We start from the raw sequence: 10,402 nt of genomic DNA, 5'->3' as shown, positions 1-10,402 counted from the left end.
TAAATAAAATAAAAAAAAAAAAAAATGAAATGTATAAAAATTTTAATCATTTTAAAATACCTAAGTACTAAATCTCACACATGTCAATCAAGCTAAGCTGGATTCCATTTTATAATAATAAAAATCTATCCCCGAACTCATCCGAGAGCTGTGGTTTAATGCGATTCTCCTGGCCCTCTTATTATTCATGAGTATTAAGCCTCTCATAACGACTGCGACTGCTTTAAACTGTGCCTCAAACTTTTACTGATTATTATAATTCGTAAAGTTATATTTGAAATTTTTGGATATGAATTGAAATGGACCCTCGACGTGCTAAGGTTTTTGAATGGTAAGGTTTTATTAAATAATGATTGTATAAATCTATAATAACATTTATTTTACTTGTAAATATAATTGGTGGATTTGAATAAAAAATATAAGTCAAGTAAGTAAAATTGTTTGTTGGTCAAGTGAATAAATAGGTTATAAACAGTGACGTTTTGATTGCCATTTTAGTTCAGGTTTTGAACAAATAGTTTATATGGATGTTCGTGCCTATAGAATATACGTCAATGTATTTCTAAATATTAGCAAAATCTCTAATGATTTGGAATTAGCGCGAGCTTACCAAGCAAATGAATTCTGAGTTCAAAGCTTCCCAACTTATCTAGTACACTGCTACTGGGATTTCGTTAGTTAACTAAGAGCTCAAACTAATGTGCAGGAAAGGTAGAGTTGGCTGTGAGTATTTGATTGAAATTATTGATTTTATAAACAACAAAGTTTTGCTTTCAGGTTAATTTGTGTCAAAGTACTTTTTAGAAATAAAATCATTTTGTAAATCTGGTTTTACATGACAAATATACTTTCTCTGTATCTTGTTATTTATATTGCGAAAACTAAAATATATTTATTTTTTAATTTTCTTCGTTGCAATGATTCTTCATGTCATTCGAGATCCAAATATTCATTAAAAGTAAATTATTTTAGAATAACGTGTAAATGTGAAAATCATGCTTCGTTAATATAATGTTAAATATTTTATTAAGAATTTAATATGTTTTATTTCACCAAACATTAATTCCAAAAGTAAACATAACAGAAAACATGTATTTTCATAATATTTTTATTAAAAAATAAAGGCACATGCTGAACGAGATTCCACCTGTGCCCCATAATACTTTATTAAGCCATTGCCTTCAACATTTCAAACGTTTTTCATCATAACATAATTCCGTAATTACGTACGTCTTACCGACGCGTTTCGAATTTACGAGTTTTGGAATTAGTGGCAGCCCTACGTAACCTTTCGCAAACAATAACAATTGGGGCAACCATAAAGGCACGCATGTACGGTTTTAATAAAAAATATTCGTTGTTCGTTGATCATGTACAATGACATATTTTTTTAGGTATATTTAGACATCAAAATATTAGGGATAACCATACATCACTTTAATTATTCGCATAAAACGTAACGAAGTTTAATTAAATAAGATCCCGTTTACATATCGTTGTGAGAGCAGTTATTGTACTAGCAACTAAGTGTATTTAGTGGCTATCCAACTTGGCCACATTAGTTAATCACATAACTTAGCCGCTCTACTAGAGTGGAGGCAAAATTGTACAGTTTTGCGCGCGCACTTTAATTATAGAAGTACATTGAATAATAAATAAATGAAAAGTACAATTAATATTAAAATTTTTGTATAACTTATAACATTAGTTTATATGACTTTTGTTGATTTATATACGGCTACGTTACTTTAGGTCTTTACATCAAGGATTTTTTTATGAAAATATTTAAGAAGCCATTTTTTTTAAATTCATAATAGTTAAAAATGGGAAGCGTTCCTTCTTTTTTGTAAATAAATCTATCTGTATATATCGCACCAGATTAACAAATGTCACTTATTATAATTCGGTCCCAAAAAGTTTGATCATATTGCTCAAACGATTTTAATTGACCCCAAAAACCTTAACAATTTTCAATATTGGTGAAATCGCTCACTATGTTAATCATTTATACCACCGAAATTTTTCTGGAAAAATCTAAAGTCAAGGAAAATATATATTTTGTAAACTGAGTAAATATTATCACATCTGCCTGGCACTAAACGACTTATTCTAGGTTCCGTTCTTCGACTCTTGTACTTCGTAGTAAGATATGGTCTGGTCTTGCGCATCTTCAATCATATCATGGGCCCTCATGTCCATTTGTAAGACTTCAAACCAGATTTGTAAGGTCTCGTCTTGTTTTGCGCATCCTCGGCGACAGTATAGGCTTTCAAGTCCAGGCTGTCAAACCAGAGATTTTTCGGTGCTCTGCGGGGACCTTTACTCTGTGGAAGTACAGCTAGCAGAGGCAATTGTGACGTTCTCCTCTTAATCACCATACCATCTCAAGTGATATTCCTGAATAATAGAAAAGACAATAAATAACCAAAGTTGTAACATTCTTAAATTACACAAATTACTTTGAACCTGATGGAGTCCCAACAATTTGGCCTTACATTGTATTTCTTAATTAAGTTAGCATTACTTTATATGTACAAGTTACACAGTGTACCCTACATTGTCGAGGATTTGCGGAGTGTTTAAATCCAGATCGGACGATAATGGTCCCTCAGTAAGAGTCAAAATCCTTGTGGTAATTGGTTGTTAGAAACTTAGAGAGTACTGTGTTTAGTTGCAATGCTGTAGAAGTTTTGCTATACTGTGTCTTTGTATTAAAGCCGGTGTGTGGTATCACATATTAGTTGCTTTGTTAAATACTGATTTATTGGCCCTGTTTTACAAGTTTCTAGTAAATTATATTCGACAGTTATCTTATTAACTTACTGGTGGTAGGTCATATGTGAGAATCCGCTTGGGTAGGTAACACCGCAATGTCTATTTCTGCCGCTAAGAAGCAGTGTGTAGTCACTGTTGTGTTCCGGTTTGAAGGGCATTATAACCAGCGTAACTACTGGACCTATAAGACTTAACATCACATGTCTCAGGATGGCAAGAGCATTGGAATACCAAGCATTTCTTTGTAATTCAAGGTGTTGGATAGTGTTTCTACTATTTTTAAGCGGTCGTATCGCTTACCACCAGGCGAACGACAAGCTCGTCTCATCATTCAAAGGAATATAAAAAAATATATTAAACAGCTAATGTAGATAATATTCAGTTTATTGCAATTTGGAAGCATCTATTAGAGTGACTTTTGTATTTGGTTGGCTCATACATTAATGTTACGAGAAACATTTCCTTAGAAGTTTTGAAACAAGCCTTTAGATGAAGTAAGTTTCGAATTTTGAAAATTTATAATCTGTAGCCCTGATTATTGTTAGTTGGTCAATATTTTATAGTTCATTAAACTTATCATTAGATAACTTGAAGCTCTTTTGCTATATCAGCAATAAAAAACAATAATTTTAGAAAATAAAGAGCTCGTTAATATCGATCTTTGCGAAAACATTGCGTGAACTCTTTTGCTTATAAAAGGAATTCTCTGAAAAATAATAGTCTGTATATTGTGTCAAGAGCTGTTCTTTCTGTGACTTGTGAATGTTGCTAACGAAAGGCAAATATTTGTGTGAGGTTCTATTGTATCGCATGTTCATTTGTGTTTGACTTCTCGTATGAAATTAGCTTCGTTCCTTTTTATTTGAAGATATTTCTATTATAGAAAGTTATTTTGTATGAAACATTATAATTGATAGGCATTATTATACTTGTTTAGTATTTTGTAGTATATTGTATATTTACTCATTCGGCAAGCATATTTACACAAAATTATTGTATAGGTGTATTAGTACGGATATAAAGTAATATTCTTATGAAATTTTGTTGAATATATTATCATAATAATACCAGGCCTGTATTATATATTGCCCACTGCTGAGCACGGGCCCTCCTCTGCTACAGAGATGGTTTAAACTTCATGGTTTGGCCTTACCTCCGCCACGCTAGTCTATTGCGGGTTGGCAGACTTCACAAACTCTCAAAATTCTTATAGAGAATTTAAAGTACGTTTGTTTCCTCGCGTTGATGTCCTTCACCGAATAGAAATAAAAGTATTTTAAGAATTATTATAATGTATTCCCAAATTATACAGAAAGTTGAACTGATTTCAGCGAGCTGTTAGCATATTGAATACACAATAGTAATAATATTTTAAAAAATATGTAATATATCTTGTCTTAAATTATTTTACTTAAACTTAAATTTTATTTATTTATTTACCAAGGCACCAACTAATACCGAACACAATCATTCATTAATAATGCTTAAGCACTAACTTACAGATTGCCTTCCTTAAACCTATGCTGTAATTGATATTAAAATCGGAAACTACTTACTCTCCTCCTTACGTCAATTCCCCAATGCTGAGGGTCGTGAGTCATCAGGGAGTCATTTGCGCATGTGGTCCCATCTAGTTCAGTTTTTGACGAAATTAACCGCTTAAGCCACATTAAAAGAGTGTGGTGCGTATCTGATCCGTCTTCTTCTACTTTTGTTAGGATGCTGAAGCTACTTTGAATAAAATAAGAAGAAATATCACCGACTACAGAAATACTTTCACAAATACAACTTTCCAACCAACCGACCAGTACGGCTGTTAACGACGAATTGTCCCGGTCTGTTTTTTTTTTTGTACCTGATTGACGTTTTTTAGCCTGGCAGGGCCGGCTTATACAAACACACCGGTCTTGCGGGTGAGTGCTTTAGGCACTGCGAGCCCTCAAGTGACCATGCTGATTGCGACTCCCTTAAGGGTCATGGCCTCGGCTCAGGACGGCCACTGAGAGAAGATGTGGACATCAACGATTATGGGTAAACCCCGGTCGGTCAACGCTCAGTGTTTTTATAGCAAAAAGTGTCACAAATATCCTCACAAAAATATGTATGCTAACACTTACTCTACTTGTAACACACACACTAGCAAATTTTAGAACTGCGAACACGTTACTTAATAAGAGAGTAACAATACTATCAGCCCTTAGGATTTACAATACAGGTGAACTGCTCAATAGAATATCACAAATAGATCTCAGATTGGCTGGGATCCTTGAGACAGATTTACATCGTAACAATTGTAGCTTGCAAACAATCGTGCTATCGTATTTGTGTCGAGACTGAGCATGTGTCGCCACAATATTTGTTCGTCCAACATTGTACGCTCTGTGAGATCTGGTGGAAACTTTGTTTTGGATTTACGACAATCGAAGCGGTTGTTGCGTTGTTGCATTCTGTTGGATTTGTGTTGGTAACGTTTTTGAACTGTTGTATTGAGATGTCTGCGATTTTGGCAGAACTTAGTAATCTTAGTTGTGTCACAGAATGACTTGGATAATATAATTATTTTTGATTAGTTTCTCCAGGGAATTTCTAATTATAATATAACCATCGATAAATATAACCTATTGAAAACATTGCGAAATGTAATTAAATATTTGAAATCATCAGAAGTTAGTTACAATATGCGGAAATATGGCGTTCGTATACCAATACAAAATGCAGCGCGGGCTAGAGCCATCAGAATTGATTTCTCTATCAAACTATGTGTTCGTTAATCTCCGGCCATTTTGATTGCTATGTTCGGATGTAGTGGCAATGAAAATTGTGTGCTGTAAATAGATCAATTTGCTATATTGCTAGTATTTCAACAATGATTTTAGTAATAAGTTTAATTTGATTGCTATCTGTTTAAATCTGTTTTTGTTCAAGATTCGCCTTCTTGTCAATTTTAATACAATTGGATTTCACGTCTCATTCAAAACCACGTTGCCTTATCATTTTAAAAGTAGGACCAAATTCAGCACTAACTGGCTGGCCACTGATGACTTACGTACCCAGTGGCGACTGGCGTTACTACGATTTTCTTTTAGTAAATATAACATCTACGTGATCAGATAGAATGTATATTTTTCAATCGTATAGCAAAGTTTTGGTACTAGTCCACGCAGGTTACCTATCTTTAATTCATTGGGGCGTATAATGCGGACCATACACTTGAATGAATGGACAGTCTAGCTCTAAACTTTCTAACTAGTGATTCAAGGGATGTAAATCAATTTTATCTGGCTTGTATTTCAATCTAATTAGAATACTTGACATGATTTTACTTCTGTCACCCCTTACCGATTAAAGATGATTTCTTTATCTGTTAATTTAGCACATTTAGACATAAAATGCTAAAGTTGCTTTCGAGTATTCTAAGGTCTGATTAATAAACGCAACTCAGCTCACTCTCAAGCGCGATATCAGCCGAGACGCTGTCATACGAAGGCTGGCATCTTAAGACAGTCGCTATTACATAAATCCATAGTAACACCACCTGAAATGATATTTTAAGTCACTATATGTCTTACTAATCCATCGATTTGGACCTTTTTTACAGCGACGACTCAGCTGAGAATAACCTCTTAAATTACAACTTAAGTTTGATTTATTGAATAGTTCAGTACATTAAATATCGACTTGAAAGGACATTGTTCTGTGCCCATACATAATTCGCCCTGGAACCAACAGCAATGGAAAAATGTTTGTAATATTTAGAATCATTAATAAATTCTCATGACATATTATTTATAAAACGGACAAGCTGGGATATCGCATTAATCTAAAAAAACGATGAGATTTTGAGGTTATAATTGATAGTAAACATTGAAAGCTTTTCAATGTTCAAGGTAGATTTATAGTCCTATCATTTACGCTTTAAATATGCTTTTTATTGATATAAGTACCTATTTTATATATATAAGCCCTAAAGATTCATCACTATGTAGATATCTGATTATTTTTTACTTAAATCAGGCTATTTTAAGACTTGATTCATATAATTTTTTATATGTAAAAAGGTACCTAATTATGTAGTTATAGTATTTACATCCTCTAAGAGTACCCTTCAGATTTTATGTATTTTCTATATATACGTACGTTGTACGTATTCCCCGAAGAGACAGACAGAGGCGCACTGTTGAGCATTCACGCTTCATCAGAACCATGGCATATTTTACACACTTTTGGTAGACTCTTAGGGCATGTAGGATTAAATTAAACAAATAAAAAAGTATTTTTAGTTCATATTATTTATTTCCTCATCACCTACATTGTTTTATAAAATATTATCTGAGTATTGTGCAGGAGGGTTGTTGTTATGGTATTATTTATCAATTCAGTTTTGCCATTCACAATCACCGAGTCCGGATTTCCAACATTCTAGTACAGAGCACGCAGCTTCTACTAACATTGTTACAGCTGAAGTATGTATAGGCTCTTGGGCCATGGTCCAACATGCTGTACATATCAAGGGCTACAACCTGAAAAAAAAAAACAAATAAACACATTATGCTCAAATTAGAATGGCAATATATTAATATTGTGTCACACGGAAAGCAGATTTATGTATTCAAATCTTCCAGCTGAATTAAATGTAAGAAACCTTCAAGCATATGACACACATTTTTTAATCAACAATATTTTTGGTAGTTTGCTCTTAAGTTGCCACACCCACATGCTAAAGTGTGTAGTAGGTAGTATACAGACTCTGTTCGCTGTTTCCACGCAATTACCAAGCACAGGAACTGAGGAGCGAACTAGATGTTTGGCGGCAGTTAAACTTGTACGATTAAAGAAAAATGTGCTTACCAAACGAGGCGCTGTCCATTGTTGTATACAATGGCGAATCTGTTCGGTCTCCAACACCATGGATCCGCCAGCAGAGCCACAATTAATGCAAAAAGCAATTTCCATTTCGTATCCGTTATCAATGCCAGGTAAATTGTTACATCAGTTCACAAAGTCCAGAAATCACAGCTAGTGTATGTCGATATCGTAATCAATCGCACAGAGTCTTTATAATAGCCGAATCTTCAATGATATAGTGAGAGTCAGAGAATTATAATATATTATATGGAAAGTGAGAGTCTAGTTTATTTGTCTCTGATGAGTGAAGTGTGAGTGACATTAAATTGAATTGAAAAATGAAGTAAGAATTAGGGATACTACTCGACTAGATTCTGGATCGATGATATTGATCATTTATACAAAAATCGATTTTATTCAACATAGGGTTATTTTTATTCGGAAAAATATTTAGCGGGACCCTTATCCCGGAAAATCTTTCACACGGGCGGATCCGATAGTAATTTAATATGGAGAGAGTTTGAGGCCCCCGGATGGAGGGACAGAGAAGAACGCTACTTTTTATATGTATAATTCATAAATATTTTATACGACAGAAAAAAAAATGTTCGCGTAATATATTATGCTCTGCTATCTGTACGAAGCCAAGGCGGGTCGCTAATATAGAACCTAAATAAACAAAGTAAATCAATATGAATTAAAAACTAAAAAAAAAAACTTTTTTCATAGATGACTTAATCTATAATCAATTTAGTCCTAAAACTAACTACTTATTTATTTTAGACGCATCCACTGCTCGATTAAATATTATTATAATAATTAAAGAACATATCGCCTCACAAATCGAATATATTAAAATGTTTCAATAATTAATTATCGGTAATTAGTTTTATCGTTTTGTCGAACCGGTACATCTCTATACATAATTAGTTGTAAACATGTCAGCGACTTTGACTTTAAATCGTTACAATATTTTTGTATATTCATTTTGGATGTAGCAGCTTGTCCGTTTTATACACATATTTGCAAATAATATAACAAAATACATAAATAATTATAGTGCTAGTCACACCTTTGTTGGTTCTGGGGCCGTTTTCGACAATGTCCTTTACTCATAGGTTAGATTGATTTAGTAATACGACCCTTAGCACTGACGTTCATGGACGAAGTTCAACTTAAGACTATTACAATTTGCTAAGAATGCCCCTTAACCATTTTTTTTTTGGTTTCGCGGAGAAAGTCCCTTATTACTACCGCCCAGCCTTCGTGGGGGGCGACTGAGCGGTTATGATGGGGTAACCGTGCCTTACGGCCCGGCGTTGAGCCGCCCAGATTTGATGACGACCTTCGGGCGACCGCCGGGCCGAGTCCATGCCCCTTAACCTGCAGTCTCGATAAAATAAACCAATTAGGGGCATTACAGAAGTTTCCCAGGAAATGAGGTGCAGTCAATGCGTTAAAAGTTTAGAACCGAAGCAGTCTTGAGGAGCAATCTAAATTGTGCTCTGTAGTTAAGAATTTAAGTTTTTGATGCTTCGGCTCAGTGTAGACTATCAACTTACTGCACCAGACATATAATACAACATTATGGCAACGAGCCATTATTATTTTTAGCGTTTAAATTTAAGCAACTATTCATTAATAATTATCTGTTATCAATCCTAATAAAGTCTTTGTGTTTATAATACCAAAAAAAACCTCTTGATATTATAGGTATAGATAATTGTGAGAAATCGACTAAAAGTTAGGGCTAATTTCAAGGTAGTGTAGTCTACAAAACGATTACTTCTGACAACTAGAAAAAGATTCATAAGGCGTTGTCACCACCTTTAAAAAGGTTACGCATCGATTTTGCGCTGATCTAGCACGTATTTAAGGTTTTGGAAAATGCTAATATTATATGAAATATGTACGCATTCAAAATACTTATGCGGGTTGCAGACAGAATACTAGCCTAAATTAGTTCAGAGGCCGTATTTAAGACACCTTTCTACAAACGCTAATGATAATAAAAAATGTATGGAAATGACGTATCCTAGCGATAAGTCTGTCATTCGGATATGGTATTCTCATACTTGTTTTTGTTTACTCTAAGCGTAAACGACTGTAGAAAGTTAGCCTCTGCCGTGCTTGCATAGGTGAGAAAATTACAGTATAATAGTAGAATGAAAATAAATCTAAGTATGCGTGTTACGCTAAGCTAGCTTACCTTAGTTTTTAGTCTGCAAATATTATTACGAATGTGGTAAGCCATTTTTATACAATTCAACGATCGGATATTAAAACAAATAATTGATATACAAATAAAAATTACCTATTTCAAACTATCAGCTCCTATTTTGTGTTGGATTTAGCGATACACTCACCTCTATCACATTATGGGACGGAACATACTTTACGAAAAGTGACGGCTCTGGTTGCACATCTGCCTACCCTTGCGGAGATAAATGCTAATGTGTCTTTTGTTTTTAAACTATGATAATTTATACATCGCTAGTCTTATGCGTATTAGTAGAACGCGTCTGCCTATAAAGGTAGCATAACTCATAACATAGAATTCCTAAGTACTGTGTTGCATGCTCATCATCTTGATACGTATAAACGTCAGATATTAAGATTAATGTTCTGTTATTACATTGGCAACAATGTTCTTTACGCCGAAACACTATAATTCTAGCATAGAAGTAGGTAATCGCAGTCCTTATGCGGGATAATGGCCGATTCCTCTAAATGATGTCAAGGCCCTGTTCGCAACAAAACGGTGTATTAACCGTATTTTTAG

The sequence above is a fragment of the Manduca sexta genome, chromosome 17 (genome assembly GCF_014839805.1).
Source record: "Manduca sexta isolate Smith_Timp_Sample1 chromosome 17, JHU_Msex_v1.0, whole genome shotgun sequence".
In the NCBI taxonomy this organism is placed as follows: Eukaryota; Metazoa; Arthropoda; class Insecta; order Lepidoptera; family Sphingidae; genus Manduca; species Manduca sexta.
This window is presented reverse-complemented; position numbering follows the sequence as displayed.